The sequence below is a fragment of the Carcharhinus amblyrhynchos genome, chromosome 4 (assembly GCF_965287045.1).
Source record: "Carcharhinus amblyrhynchos chromosome 4, sCarAmb.v2.hapA, whole genome shotgun sequence".
NCBI classification, from domain to species: domain Eukaryota; kingdom Metazoa; phylum Chordata; class Chondrichthyes; order Carcharhiniformes; family Carcharhinidae; genus Carcharhinus; species Carcharhinus amblyrhynchos.
In genome coordinates this window covers 35,431,631-35,448,153 of record NC_137327.1, presented here as the reverse complement: position 1 = coordinate 35,448,153, position 16,523 = coordinate 35,431,631, and the positions used below count along the sequence as shown (strand labels likewise).

At 42.4% G+C, this 16,523-nt stretch overlaps 1 protein-coding gene across 8 annotated transcripts in view; it reads left to right on the top strand.

Moving 5' to 3' along the window:
- znf423 (zinc finger protein 423) overlaps positions 1-16,523 on the top strand; it is a 377,947-nt gene that overhangs the window by 239,073 nt on the left and 122,351 nt on the right. The gene's annotated exons all lie outside the window — the stretch shown is intronic.

Genomic DNA, 16,523 nt, shown 5'->3' with positions numbered 1-16,523 from the left:
GGTACTGATCAAGCAAACTGCTTTGCCCTATATGGTGTTGAGCTTCTTGACTGTTGTTGGGCTGCACATATCCAAGCAAGTGGAGAGTATTCTATCACTCCTGACTTGTGCCTTCTAATGGTGGACAGGCTTTGAGGAGACGGGAGATGAGTTACTCAGCTCAGAATTCCCAGTTTCTGCAATACTCCTATAACCACAGTATTTATATGGCAGGTCAGTGGTAAATTGCAAGATGTTGATAGTGGGGATTCAGTGATGGTCATGGCATTGCATTTCAAGGGGAAATGATCAAATTCTGTCTTGTTGGAAATGGTTATTGTCTGGCATATATATGGCATAAACAGTATTGCCACTTGTCAGCCCAAGCCTGAATATATCAGTTTCTAGATTTTGAACCAGCTTGAAAGATTGGAATGCACAGGACAAGAGAAAAAAAACTACAATTTCCATTTTTTTAAAAGTTTTTCAGTGACTGATTTCTTCAATCCCTAGATTTAGTTCAGTACATGTGTGAGCTGTGCTCTGTTTTATTTACCATGTCTAAAATTAGATTCATTTTTCTTGAGCAATACAAACAATATAGCTAGCATACATGCCAACTGCCTGGATTTTTGATCCAAGGTGAGTTTGTCTGCAAATTGGTTTTAATGCAATTCAGTGAGAGTACTTTAAGAGACACTGAGCAAGATTTTTGTTTTGGATTGGGACCTTGATGTTGATGAAGCTCTGGCTCTCAACTCCACGTCACAGTGGCATCAAAACCTTATGTAATATTGGGACAGCCAGTAATTTGCTAGGATGGGCATTTACAGACATTACAGATTTCTGAGACTGTGAGGCAATAGGAGACAAACAGCAGAAATGAGGCATTGGCAGCCCCGTTATTGCAGCTGGGATTTGCCAATGCATGGACATGTGTGAGAGAGAGAGATAGAGAAAGAGGATCCCTCACCATGGCAATGCCCTCTGAAGACGAGATAAAAGATTTTCAATTTGAAAAGCTGACAGCTACCATCGTGAAAGGGTGACCCCTCCCTTGGGTGGCCAATGGCTGCAGTTGTATCTCAATAGGCCATGGCGGAGGAGGGTTGTGGCCCAGAATAGGGGGGACTGTCGTCAATGTGCTGACAGCAGGCAGCCTCCATCTCCTGGTCACGTTTCAGCCTCCACGGGTAGTGCACAAACTGGCTGAAGAATTCCATTTGGCTTTTGCTGAGTGGTTTAAAGAGGCTATTTAATTGACCCCTTAGATTCCCCCCCCCACCCTCCCAGTTGCTTGTAGATGGGTAACCGTCACTACCCATACCCTAAAAGGAAAATAATTTGGAGACTGGAACATACTGGGTGACCCAGCACGCTAATTTTCGGACATTCCCACCTCTGATCCTGCCCACACAAATCCAAAATTATACCCACTAACTTTGTTCCTTCAAATAACAATTGTGTTCCTGGTTTTTTGTGCTTCTGTGTATTCACACACTCAGATATTCCTTCTGTACACTCTCATTTGTCCTGACTGTCTGTATTACTGCTGCTGCACACTGTGGGTAGGAATTCCTGATCTTGTGATACTTTTCCATGATCAGGAATTTCCACCCACATTGTGCAGTGGATATCTATTACTAAATAAAGCAGCAGCATCAAATAGAACCTGCAAATCAGGCAAAGAGATTTACCTTTGTGAAAAAGCAGATGGGAATAGGGGTGACACGGTGTGAACTTGGAGGGGGAAATATAATTTCACAGCAATGAAGGGGATTCCACCATTAGTTGGGAGAGAGAGGAGGCTGCCTCAACCAACGGGGGAGATACAGGACTAGGGATGCCTTTGAGAAGTGGGAACAATCATATCAAATATTTTCAGTGTAGTAGTTAATCACATGAGGAGCTTGGAGGAAATGTTAAGGACAGTGTCTGAATGCCTATGTGCATGCACACTGCCATAACTGAGGTCAGTAAAGGTGAAATAGTTTTAAAGTAATTTAACAATTGTGTCCATCTGTATTTCACACAGATGTGCAGTGTTTGAATCCTTTTATTTCTAAAGTAAAATCTGTATGAACTTTGAACTTGTGCTTTTCTGAGCACACTCTCAAACCACTGCTGCTCATCTGTTAAACATCCGTGTGACTGGCTTACATCCAGTGCATCAAGAGTGACCAATTGCTCAGCTGTTATTTAGGCCTAAATTGTCATGATTATTAAAGGATATTAATGACACAAACTTTCAGCGATGGAAATATTCAAGTGGAAATTTGGTTAAATTCTGCTACATCATCACCAAAGTCTTTATTGTCTTTTCTGGCCAAGTCGAATGCTATAGGACAGTGTTCCCAACCTATTTTTATGTCACAGTACACCTTCATAGTGTACAAGAAATTGAGGTACACCACCTGTATCCTCCAACAGAACTGCCTGTCTAGCAAAAGCCTATTATCTGTAAAACCACCAAAAAACATGCCAAACCCCTATTCAATACAATTCTCATTAGTTTAAGCAATTTTTTTATGACCCCATCTGATAGTATTGGACAAGACAGATTGCAGAGTGGAACCTGGCTTGATAAATTCTGATTTTTATTTTTTGTCTAGAAAGGTGAAGGGCAGCTAACTGAACAGGGTCACAGAGTTGCTGATAAACTTTTAACAAAGGAACATTTATTAAACAAGAAAATATTATTAAAATATGACAGTACTTCACTTTATATAAGATTTGTAAGGAAACACAGGTTATTAATTCTATCTTATGTTCTACTGTTCACTGTGAATATATAACTGGTTGGACACACGACATTCTGAAACCAAATGACAGATGCCACCAAAGACACTTTGAATAATGTCTCATCAACTCCCCCCCCCCCCAGACACTCATTACTGTCACCTAACTGGTCTCAGAAATTTTGCACAAAATTTTCCACGCAGCCTGAGGGCTGCTCGCCATTGGCTGGCAGCAAGATCTTATGGTCCTGCCATTGTCAATTGGGTTTCCCATTGAATGCATACCTTACCGCCACAAAATCTGCAGTGTGAGTGCGCCATCAGAAGTCCTACTATCGTGAATGGCCAGAAAATCCCACCTTTTGTCTTTCATGTAAGGGTTTCCAATCTCCATTCTTGACAAACTTGCCTTGGAAGCTTATGATGATTTCTTTCAGATGTCTTCACCAAGGATCCACTTCCAGGATTTTGATTTCTCCTTTCTTGTTCTCCCCAGATCACCACATGCATTCATGTTTCACTTTCCATTAACTCTCAGATATTCAGCCGTGCCAAAGGACACCATCGCTTCACATGCCTGAAGAGTCACCAACCTTTGGCTATCTCCTCAGATCTCCTTGCAAGCCACATTTCCCTTAATTCTGCTCTCTGCAGCTTCCTCATTCTTAATTCAGAGTTTTTTCTTCTGCTCCTTTCCTGAACTTCACTAAATAGGAGAGGTTCCAGATCCATGTCTTTGTTCCTTGACTTAACTGTTGTCTTGGGACTTTTCCGGTCCTACTCCCTGGTTTTGGGACTTTATTCTTTGGTTTGGGACTTGCTATCTGTCCCTTTCCCATGCCCAGCTTCTTCTAGCATTTTCTTCCCAATGACACTCTGTACTCAGTCACCTGACTCTCTTTACATGCTTTTTCATTTTATTTCTTTTTTTCTTCTGCACAAGCTTTAAGTCTAAAATAAGACCTATTAAAACAAACCATGCTTGTGCTCAGGGCCATTTACCCGCTTAATTTATTCCGATGGTTAAAAAGGACAGTAGGAAGAGAGGTAATAAGCCGTGGATAACGAAGGAGGTGAAGGAAAGTGTTAAATTAAAAGCGGAGGAATTTAGAGTAGCTAAGAGTAGTGGGCGAGAAGAGGATTGGGAAAGGTTTAAATGTCAACAAAGATTGACAAAGAAGTTGATAAAGGAGGGTAGGAGAAGCTATGAGGCTGGGCTAGCACTTAATATAAAAAAGGATAGCAAGAGTTTTTATAAATATATAAAAAGGAAGAGGCTGGCTAGGGTGAACGTTGGTCCTTTAGAGGATGAGAAAGGGGAGCTAGTGGTAGGGGATGGGGATATGGCTAAGGTCTTGAATAACTTTTTTGTTTCTGTCTTCACGGAGGAGGACGTGAATAATTTGCCGGGTGTTAGCGATGGAAAGGTGGTAGGAATGGAGGGTCTTAATGACATTACTGTTACTAGAGAGGTGGTGCTCGACAGACTGGAGGGGCTGATTGTGGACAAATCCCCAGGACCGGATGGAATGCATCCGAGGGTTCTGAAAGAAATGGCGGAGGTGATAGTGGATGCCTTGGTGGTTATTTTCCAGACGTCGCTGGATTCCGGGGAAGTGCCGGAAGATTGGAAAACGGCTAATGTTACGCCGTTGTTTAAGAAGGGTGCCAGGCAAAAGGCGGGGAATTATAGGCCGGTTAGTTTAACGTCTGTGGTAGGTAAAATGTTAGAATCCGTCATTAAGGAGGAAATTGCGAGGCATCTTGAAGGGAATTGCTTGATAGGGCGGACGCAACACGGTTTCATTAAAGGGAAGTCGTGTCTGACAAATTTACTGGAGTTCTATGAGGATGTGTCTAGGGCAGTGGATAGAGGAGAGCCGGTGGATGTGGTCTTTCTGGATTTTCAGAAGGCGTTTGACAAGGTACCTCACAAGAGGTTATTGCAGAAGGTCAGGGGACATGGAGTTGGGGGTAGGGTGTTAGCGTGGATAGAGGATTGGTTGTCAAATAGGAGGCAGAGAGTGGGGGTCAATGGGTGCTATTCGGATTGGCGGTTGGTGACTAGTGGGGTGCCCCAGGGGTCGGTGCTGGGGCCTCAGCTATTTACCATTTATATAGATGATCTGGAGGAGGGAACCGAGTGCAGGGTGTCGAAATTTGCTGATGACACCAAGATTGGGGGAAAGGCAAATTGTGCGGAGGGTGTGGAGAGTCTGCAGAAGGATCTAGATAGGCTGGGCGAATGGGCCAGGAAATGGCAAATGGAATTTAATGTTGGCAAGTGTGAGGTGGTCCACTTTGGTAGGAAGAATGGTAGGAAGGACTATTACTTACGTGGCGAAAAACTGCAGCAGGCGACGGTGCAGAGGGACCTCGGGGTCCTTGTGCATGAGTCGCAAAAACCCAGCTTGCAGGTGCAGCAGGTGGTCAGGAAGGCAAATGGGATGCTGGCCTTCATAGCGAGGGGGATTGAATATAAAAGTAGGGAGGTCTTGCTGCAGCTGTATAGGGCATTGGTGAGGCCGCAGCTGGAGTACTGTGTGCATTTTTGGGCGCCGCACCTGCGCAAGGATATTTTGGCCCTGGAGGGAGTGCAGAGGAGGTTTACTAGGCTGATACCGGAGTTGAGGGGATTGAGCTATGAGGAGAGGCTGAATAAACTAGGCTTGTACTCGTTAGAGTTTAGAAGAATGAGGGGAGATCTCATTGAGACGTATAAGATGATGAATGGGATGGATAGGATAGAGGTGGAGAGACTCTTCCCGCTCAAAAAAGACAGTAGGACTAGGGGGCACAGCCTCAAGATAAAGGGGGGGCGGTTTAGAACGGAGTTGAGGAGGAACTTCTTCACTCAAAGGGTGGTGAATCTCTGGAATTCTCTGCCCGTTGAAGTGGTGGAGGCTGCCTCGCTAAATATTTTTAAGAAGCGGGTTGATGGGTTCTTGATAAGAGAGGGGATTAAGGGTTATGGGGAGAGGGCGGGAAAGTGGAACTGAGCCACAACAGATCAGCCATGATCTTACTGAATGGCGGGGCAGGCTCGAAGGGCTAGATGGCCTACTCCTGCTCCTATTTCTTATGTTCTTATGTTCTTATGTTAAAGTGCACCTGTTGCATACGTGTGACCAATCTCCAGCCAGAAACTGCTGCGGTCAGACAGGAACTGTAGTTCCAACTCCGAGGTCCAATCTCCAAAGGTAACTTTTTTTTTCCCCCTTTCTCTTCATTTTCTGGGTTCGGTAACAAGTTTACGATGAAAGCCTTACCGGTTGCAAACCAAATACAATATTATGGAAAATGTACATATTGTTAAAGTATTTCCCTTAATGATTTCAATTGTTTTCAGTTTTCCTAAGTCTACGTTGCTCAATGAGAAAGTTTATATTCATAAGATAATTTAAAAAGTTCAGATTCTTCTTAGAGTTAGAGCAAAGTGCCAATGAAATACTAAAGCGTCTTACTGATGACGCTAATGTGTCACCTGGGTCTGCCTTTGAGTAGAGTCTCCTGATCTGGGGAGCAACTAATGACAAGGCAACTTATAGGTACGCTGCACTGGCAGGCACTCCCTCCTTTTGTTTTTTTTAATTTAAGCCAGCCTTGAGAACGCCAACTTACCCAGGTAGATCATGGGATCGCGCAATTTGAAATAGATGTGTACTCTTGTCCCACAAATAACCAAAGTGTGCCCATAGGCATCTCTGCAAACTGCAGTTTCAGTGTACAATACATCCTGACCTCTGCAAATTCGTCTGTTATTTAGGTGACAATTTCTTTGATGATTCAAAAGAGAATGATCTAAATGGATCATGTACTCAGTCAAAGTCTTCCACATTCATGGAGGAAAAGCAGTATTCAAATTTCTCTTATTGTTTTAAGATGTGTGGCAATGAGGTTGAATATGCTTTTGCCAACAGGATTCATTAATGCTACCTTGAACATCTCAATTGACCCATTGCCATTTTTTATCCTGCCAAAGAGTTTTGATCTCAACTCTTGAAGTTTATCTGATAGTCAGAATGTTCATGTCCTCTCCACTGCATTTTAGCATTTGGCTGGTTGAATATATCTGAAAGATATTCAAACTTAGTGCACCGAGAATTATCACATATTGTGTCACAATTCATGCAGAGCCAAAAACTTTTCCAGCGAGTTACGGAGCTCAAACACGAGAGAGGACCTTTCCCTGAGACAGCCATTGCACTTCTGTGCACAAGTAAACCCTGGTACTCAGCTCCCGTCTCTTCACATAAATATATAAAAGCGCAAGTTCAGAAGACACGAGTTTTTACACAATTCACCATTTTCACTGTTTGGCCGAAGTTAACTCGGGCAGCATTGTTTTGGCAAGAAGGGCTTCAGAGTGCAGTGGCTGACCTGCATGTCAGGATTCTGTTCTTTCGCATTACACACAAAGCCTTTGACTTTTTCCATCATGGAAGTAGCTCTATGATGCACTTGGTCCAGTTAAGATTGTTTACCTCCCGTGACACAAAAGAGTTCCTCTCTGGTTGCTTGAGTGGGCAATTCTTTGCAAAAGAATAAATTGTCTTTGACAGAACCCCTGCCAACATACTTGATATTGGTTAAGAGCTGGTGGTCCACTAATACCTGTCGAATCATTAATATGCAAGGTAAATCTTTCACTCATTTCTGATATTTCTTGAAGCGCCTGTTCAGTATCAGCAGACATTTTGTCAATACGCTGTTTGATTGTATTATCAAAAAGAGGAATTTAGTTGATTTCTATGGCAACACCGGCTCCCAACGTTACGGTCTCAATACTTTTGCATGCCGGCTGAATGGTGTGGGCTTCTTTGATTTCGTTCTGAGCTCAGAGACCAAGTAACTCATTCCTCCCTGTGCATTATCTGAACTCCCATCAGATGTTGATTTTGCTTTACTCTTTATTCCCAGACATATTCTTGCTGGCAGGCAGTGTTTTGTATTCAAATAGCACTTCAACTTACTTCTCCCTACAAATTAGGCATTCTGGGACAGGGCAAGAGGCAGTACTAGTCCACAAAAATCTAAAGGCCAAGGAGCTGTTGTTGTACTGTCTGTGTATGAACCTTGATTTTGTCAAGGTTCCATTGTTTTGAATCAGAGTGAGATTCTTCAGTTTTCTTCAAGAACTTATCCATGGCTGTGTATATTGTACATTATGGCCAGAATTTTTACTGCATGCTTGTACTGGAATCGGGGCGAGCAAGGCTCGCAGAACGGAATTCTACGCTGGCCTCGGGCGGGATTTTATGAGCCTCGCCAGAGCGAGGTCGTAAAATACCGGCCTACATGTCAGCAGTTCACTTGGGGTAAGTAAAAGGTACGTGTGAATTAACCATGTCGAACACACCACACAACACAGTAGATGCCCTCAAGCATCAATGTACAAGTGCAATTTCAACTGTTGGCCTTGCTAAGCAGAACACTACTGCTCCAAAGGTGTACCCTTGCTCCAATGTCCCACCGCACAGAGTTAACCATCAGTTTGGTGCCACCTTGGACCTTTTTCTGAGGTCCCTTCGAATACTAGGGTTCGCCCCAACTCACTTCACTCAAGGTTGGCTCCCTGTAGTCCTCTCTCCATTGGAGCCTGCTTTTCCTTTAACTTAATGGTTCGTTTCTGAACCCTGTCTTCTTCTTTTACATGGAACTTCTTTTTTGGACATGGCTCTGTCCTCTCTTCCCTATCCCCCTTTCTTTCGCTGAGTTTTCATGCTCTTTTTCCATTTTCCCTGACTGCGCAGGTACATGGGCCTGCACAAGAACCTGACGAACGTGAAGAATCCAAACTACGCACGTGCAACCCTTTTCCAGCCAGTGCATGCTCAAGAGGCCCAAGGTTCATTGGGACTTGGAGAATTTGACCTCTGAGCGCAAGGCTGAGATAAGTTGGATTTCCTAAATATGTGCAGACGTTAATTTTGAAACTAAGCTCCCAGCACACTTGAGCAACCTTCACAACTCACAGTGCACGGCACACCAGTTGGGAAGCAATTGTATGGTAAAATATTCATGTGAGGGATAAATACTGGGACAGAGAAATCTCCAACATGGAAATAAGTTGACAAAATAAGTGGAATCCAACACTGAACGATCATGGATATTCTGTACAGTGTGTGGAAGGATAATTTATGTCAGGTCGAGAAGCACTTCAAAAGCTTGAAGTAAATGACAGGATGTTATTGCAATCATGGGAGTGGGTGAAAAGTTATTTAATTGTTACACTTTAAAGAACTGGAATGGGTCAGTTTGCTGAGTGCCTGGGAATAATAAGAATTCTGTCCTAAGCAGCATTTTATTTAGGCAACGAAAAGTCAGACTGCCAAGAACAAACTGGGAGTAAGACAAACCTGTTGTACTTATTGGGAGCGATACAATGTTGTTATCCACACTGAATAATTTATCCTGCATTTTAAGTCTGTTCTTAATTGACACAAATTTAAATGTTTTGTCTTATGCTTTTAACTAGTCTGTATCTAGTGGGAATGCCCATTCAATGAGTGAGCCTTATATTGTTGTGGCAACATTCCCACATTGTGCTAGATTCTTGTATTTTCTCATTCCACACCATGCCACATAGTCACGTCCTATCTGACACTTTCCAAGACCTCCTCTCTACACTATTTCATCAGTCACATCTCAGCACAACACAAACCAGTATTGATTTAGTCTCCCAATGTTTGTATTTTTTTATTCCCTTAACTTTTTGAATGACCTTTGTAGAGTGACCTTGGAGGAACATGAGAGTTTAAAATGCATGCTTATTTTTCAAGAAACATGGAAAAGCAAGCACTGGGTCGAAAAGGCACACTGTCCCTCACAAATACACATGGATGGGTTAAATTCGCAGTAAGGAATTGCTCCCTGTAAAGTTATATTGATGTCTGTACAGCTACTTTTACATATCTTGAACATCTGTAACTGTTCCGGGATAAATTATTTTTAGACTGACAGACAGCTGACGGACAACCGATGGCAGACCCCAGGGTATTAGAAAATGTATTCAGGAGTGATATAATTCAGAATTTCCTGATGTAACTTTCAATTGATCCAGCTAGAAAGTAGAAACTATATCTGTGTCATCAGTAACCCACATTTCCCCATAATAATTCCTGACTTGACTCTCACAAAGTGCAAGTTTTTCAGGACTTTTTTGCCCCTATAAAAGTGATTGAATGTCCAATAATCATGCAGCCTACATTATTGCAAGTTCATGTCCCACTGTCATTTTTTTTTAGTGGGGTTAGTGATGTTGGGGACAGGGGCATAGAATCCTACAGTGCAGAAGGAGACCATTCGGCCCATTGAGTCTGCACCAACTACAGTCCCACCCATGCCCTAACCAATTACACCATGCATTTACCCTAGCTAATCCCCCTGACATTAAGGGGCAATTCAGCCTGGCTAATCCACCTAACCCACACATCTCTGGACTGTTGGAGGAAACCCGCACAATCACGGGAAGAATGTGCAGCTTTTTTGAAACTCCTGATCAACTTTTGTTGATTATTTCAAGGTGGACAAGTGTGGGCTAGAATGCCCTTGTTCCATCCCAAGTTGGAATGCAAATTAAGAAAGGAGAGTTCAATCTATCGAGCAATTTGTGACAAACCTCATTTTGGTAGGCAGGCGAGATTCTACTAAGTCAGGGGGTTTGAACCAATTTACATAAGAACATAAGAACATAAGAAATAGGAGCAGGAGTAGGCCATCTGGCCCTTCGAGCCTGCCCCGCCATTCAGTAAGATCATGGCTGATCTGTCGTGGCTCAGTTCCACTTTCCCGCCCTCTCCCCATAACCCTTAATCCCCTCTCTTATCAAAAACCCATCAACCCGCTTCTTAAAAATATTTAGCGAGACAGCCTCCACCACTTCAACGGGCAGAGAATTCCAGAGATTCACCACCCTTTGAGTGAAGAAGTTCCTCCTCAACTCCGTTCTAAACCTCCCAACACAAGTTTGCATGTGTATACAAGACACACACGCACGCACGCACACACACACACACACACACACACACACACGCACGCAGGAGGTTGCCACGCTGCGCGCCCGCAAGGTTGCCACACTGCCACTGAAAAGTCAGTGGAAGTTAAAATGCTCAGATTTAAAAAAATCATGCCTTCTCTGTAACAGCTTGTGAGAATGTTATCAGTCGCAGACCTGCAAGGGAGCCTGTCTGCGTAATACTAGGCCACATAACATTCTGCTTTTGACTTTCACCAAAAGGTGAACAAGACCAGATTTTTTCCATAACAAATGCCAAGGCCAGATATGGGGATATGCTATGCAAATGAAGGATTATCAGAAGTCAATTTTTCATCGAATGAGGAAGGACAAAAAGCCAGGATTTAATTGGCAAATATGTGTTGACAATAACTGCTGAGTTGTTTCTCTGTAACGTCAGAACTAATCCAACCGTTTTGATGAGGGAGGGGAGTTCTCCTTGTGCACAAGTAATTAAGGACCTTGCATTGCATGCATGGGGGTGTATTAAGGGTCGACTCAGTGTGCCTAAGGTTGTTGGTAGCCAAGGATCTCTGACAGCATGTTGCTGAAGGTATTACACTGTGCAAATTCTTGTGGCATCAGGAGTCTTTGGAGCACTGGTGAGAAACCTGCTGTGCCCAGTGAACCACATAGCAATCTGGTGATGGTGAAGCTACTGGTAGGCCTTCTTCTGCAATTAAGGCCAGGGTGGAATCCCACCTAGTGAGAACTACAAACAACGCCACTGAGGAGCCTGCGGCTGCTGCCAGAAGGACATCTCCCAAAATCTCAGGATTGTAGAGGAGCCAGGCTGCAGATAACTAATTGGAAGATGAGGAGAGAGTTCTGGTAGAGACGGAAAGGTGATGGGGTTCAGGTATGCCCGCACCCCACCTCAGTAATTGCCCTTCCTGCCTCCAAGCTCACTATCAGCATGAGCACAAGATTCTGCCCATTTTCACCAGCATTGTTCTTCTGTTGTTGATCAGTATGTAACTTGGTGCTGAAAGAAGTTTTACTCCATGCCTGGATATTGTAAACTTAGGGAATTAGCATTAAATTTATTTTAAATTCCCTGCACAGTGGAGACAAGAAGCCACTGGGATATCCGTTAAAGCCTTTGCACTGATCCCTGGAGAGCTGCAGTGGACAGCTACGTGAACAGTGAGTGAAGAGGTCTGCATGGCGATCATATACAAAACAAATTAAATCATCAAATATCAATCCAGTGCTTGATCAAAGTCACAAATGATATCTTCTCTGATTGTGATAATGATGTATTTTCCACTTCATCCATCCCTGCAGCCCCTAACAAAGACAAACGTGCCATCCTCCCCAAGCAGCTCTGCTTGTAGTCCAGCTCAGTGAGACTGCCCATTCATAACTACGTAATTATAGCCAGAGAATGTTCAGCAGTAACTTATTTTCTTACCCCTACTCTGTCCTTCAAGGATTCTTAACCCCACTCCTTTTTATTTACCCAATGCAACATTGTCCAAAGACATCAGACCACCTTCCACCGGTGAAACCAATACCTCTAGACCACTCCAATAATTTTGTGTAACTGGAACTTGCTCAAATCCTCTTCTCTGATCATTAGTCATGATGACTGCTCAACCATCTGCGGACTGGCTAAATATTGTATTGCTTTTTTTTAAAATGTAATTTGACTTACATATCGAAAGCATCTTCCCTACCTACAGTTTGATTTTCTGTCTCACCTGGACCTTGCTGAACATCCTTTTTGTGTATTTACCTTTTTTTAAAAGTTAATGTCTCCTTTCAAGAGAACAACATGAAGAGGCCTAGGGGAGAGTGCATGAGTGTCGTATCATGCCAAACTCATAAAAATAGCTTCTTACACATTTTACACTCACATTTCTGACTCCCTCATTTTCTGACATTTCCATAACGTTTTGTTTGATAAATTAGACGTAGGATCATTTTTAAAAAGTCAGAAGATTTAAAAATGGATTTGCCTGTGCTGTGGAGATGCCGGCATTGGACTGGGGTAAACACAGTAAGAAGTCTGACAATACCAGGTTTAAGTCCAACCAATTTATTTGACTGTAAACTCACAAGCTTTTGGCGTTTGTCCCTTCGTCAGGTGAATGGAGAGTTCTGGCCTCAGACAGAGAGTATAACAGCACAGACATTTACAGATTACTGATTAGAACGCGAGTCTTTACAACTAACCTGCTTTACAACTAATCTGAATAGCAGGTTAGTTGTAAACTCTCGGACTTAAACCTGGTGTTGTGAGACTTCTTACTGTGTTTGCCTGTGCCCCCAGTTTTTTTCACTTGAATTGGGACCAACTTCTGCCTTTAGAAATAGGTCACTCTTCCAATTATCATCCCATCAGTTTCAGCACAAAGATAGGTGGCCTTACTTCTGTCTTTTTAGATATTAGTGATCTTAAGATGACTTACTCCCTTCATTCCAAATTTTCTTAAACCACTTACTCCAGACTATCATTATGGAATTGAACTAGTCTGAAAGGCTTACGTTTATATAATGCCTTTCATGATTTTAGGATGACCCAAAGTGCTTTACAACCAGTTAAATACATTTAAAGTGATCTCATTGTTGTATTTTAGAAAACCTGGCAGCCAATTAGTGCACAGCAAGCTCTCACAGGCAGCAATGTGATAATGACTAGAAAGATCAGCTGTTTTTAGTAACGTTGATTGAGTGAGAAATATTGGCGAGGACATCAGGGAAAATTCCCCAGCTCTTCTGTGAAGCAGTGATGTGGGATCATTTACATCCACCATAGAGTGCATACAACACCTCAATTTAACATCTCATCTGAATGACAGTGCAGCGCTCTCTCATTACTGCATTGAAGTGTCAGCTGAGATTTTGTGCTCAAACCTCTGCAGTCAAACCCACAACCTTCTGACTTTTACGGTGAGATTGCCATCACTGATTCACGTCAGACACAATGGGACAGTAAATGACACGGCATCGCGCACCCCAGTACTGCAGTAGGTAAATACATCAAAGCAATATGGTTGTCCTCCATTGCCTGTTTAACTGCTGCAAAGCCTTGCTCAATCCAATTTGTACATCTATGTTGCTCCAAAGGGATGGAATAGATAACCGCAGTCTCAAATTTATTTCTTACTGATTCGCCACCTATGACTATATGGTATTGGCTTCTATTAAAGAAACCTAGATAATTTTAGCCCGTATAAAATAAGATAATATCCTAAGGGGTCTTGAGAGGATAGGTGTGGAAAGGATGCTCCCTCTTGTTGAGAATCTAGAAGTAAGGGTCACCATTTAAATATAAAGAAAGAGTTGTCCATTTTAGACAACGATGAGTATTTTTTCCACATGCAGGGTTGAGAATTTTGGAATTCTCTCTCAAAAGGCAGTGGAAGCAGAGTCTTTGAATATTTTTTAATAGACAGAGTAAGGTAAATTCTTGGTAAGCCAGAGGCTGAAAGGTTATCGGGGGCAGTTGAAGTTACAGTCAGGTCAGCTACAATCTTGTTGAATAGTAGAGCTGGGGCAATTTGCCAAGAAACCTACTATTGCCCAGAATGTGTATGTATGTATGTTGGTATGTCAATATAAAACTCCTATCTATTTCCTCTTCTAGAAAAATGTCAGAATTCCTTCCTGTCAATGGAATAATTTATCTAATGGTATATTGGCTATTTCAGCTCTAATATTCTAGGCTTATAGTGAATAATGGCCCCTTGGGCAATATACCAGTAACTTCCAGTATCTGTTGAACCTATCCCAGAATGAGACTGTATCTCTCAAGAAGCAAAGATGACAAGGGATAATTCTCCATCTGTAAACCTAGAAAATGAAAGTTACTGAGAATAGAAATATGAAGAAAGGGAGAATTAACTTGTGGCTTGAAGCATGGTGCAGGAAAAAGGGCTTCAGGTTCTTGGGGCAATTGGACCAGTTTAGGGGCAGGAGGCACCTATTCATATGTTGAGCCTTAACAGGGCAAGGATCAATTTTCGAGCAGGGAGACTCCCGTATGGTTTAAAATAAATTGGCTGAAGCGTGGGCTCCAACATACAGAAATAAAAAAGAGGAATAAAGTGCATGAGGTGAGAGTGTTGGATAATACTAGAGAAGGAATTAGTACATTATTAGCAGCAGATTAAGAAGGACTTCAAGGAATGCACATTGTGTTTATATAATTGCACAGAGTGTGGTGAGTAAGTTTAGTGAGCTACAAGTATTGTGGTTAAAAATGGTGAGGGCAGGGCATGTAAATATTCAATGATATAAAGTGTTAAGAACAGATAGGGAGGGAGCTGTGACAGAAGCATTGATTAGAGAAGATAGAAATTATTTGGATCCTGGAATAAAGTAGAGGAAAGTTTCAAAATTTGCCAATGATACCAAATTTGGAGTTGGAGCAGACATTGATAATTTTTACATCTTCATCTTATGGGATGTGGGCATTGCTGGCTAGGCCAACATTTATTGCTTATCTCTAATTGTCTTTCCAAATGTGATGGTAAGCTGCCGCCTTGAACTGCTGGTGTCCCTGAGGTGTAGAAACATCCACAGTGCTGTTAGGGAGGGAGTTCCAGTATTTTGACCCAATTTTCTAGCATAAACAGTGTACATAGATCAAGAGTGGGAAAGCTGGTAACGTTTTGCCGTCTGTTTTCCAGGAGTCCAGATGCTGGAAATTGAATCTTCTAGTCTCAATGTCTTAATGCTATACTAGACAGTACATTTTATCCATTGGATAATTGTTACAGACCTGACATTTTTGAAGATTTGCTTTAATAACTCTCTGGCTTTTGTGACTTGTGTGTACTGGTCCTCCGTTTCCTTTCATAGACCCCATTCACCTCAGGCTTTGGAAACCAAATACTAATTCTCTTCATTTGGAAAGACATCACTAGCTTATCTCATTATTAATGCTGAACAATGTGTCTGTCCTTGACCAATGATTTGGACTACACAGTCACATTGGATGGCACAGTGGTTAGCACTGCTGCCCCCTAGCACCAGGGATCCAGGTTTGATTCCAGCCTTGGGTAACTGTGTGGAGTTTGCATGTTCTCCCCACGTGGGTTTCCTCAGGTGATCTTTCTGCCCACGGTCCAAAGATGTACAGGGTAGGTGAATTGGGCCATGCTAAATTGCCCCTTGGTGTTCACAGATATGTAGGTTAAGGGGATTAGCGGTGTAAATATGTGGAATGGACCTGGGTAATATGTTCTATTGGAGAGTCAGTGCAGACTTGATGAGCTGAATGCCCTTCTTCTGCACTGTAGGGTTTCTACGTTGAAAAATTAGCATTAGTGAATCATAGAATGGTTGCAGCATAGGAGGAGGCTTCCCCAATTCCCTTTTGAATCTGCCACCATCACCCTCTTAGGTAGTGCATTCCAGATCCTAATGCTTGCTATGTAAACATTAGTTTCCTTGTGCTGGATTGGTTCCTTTGTCAATCACCTTAAATCAATGTCCTACGTTTCTTGATTCTTTAGACATTGGAAACAATTTCTCTCTATTTACACTGTTCAGGCACCTCATGGTTTTGAATATCTATGTCAAATCTCCAAGAAGAACAACAGCAGCTGTCCCAGTCATTCCACATAACTGAAGTCCCTCATCACCAAGACCATACTTCTCTGCACCCTCTCTGTTATCTTCATACCCTTCCTAAAGTTGGTGCTCAGAATTACACATAAAGTTCAGTTGAGGCCAAACCAGTGTTGTGTAAAGATTCATAATAACATCTCTCGCCTGTTTCACTCTAATCCCCTTATTATAAATTCCAGGAACCTGTGTTTGTTATTAACTAATTTCTC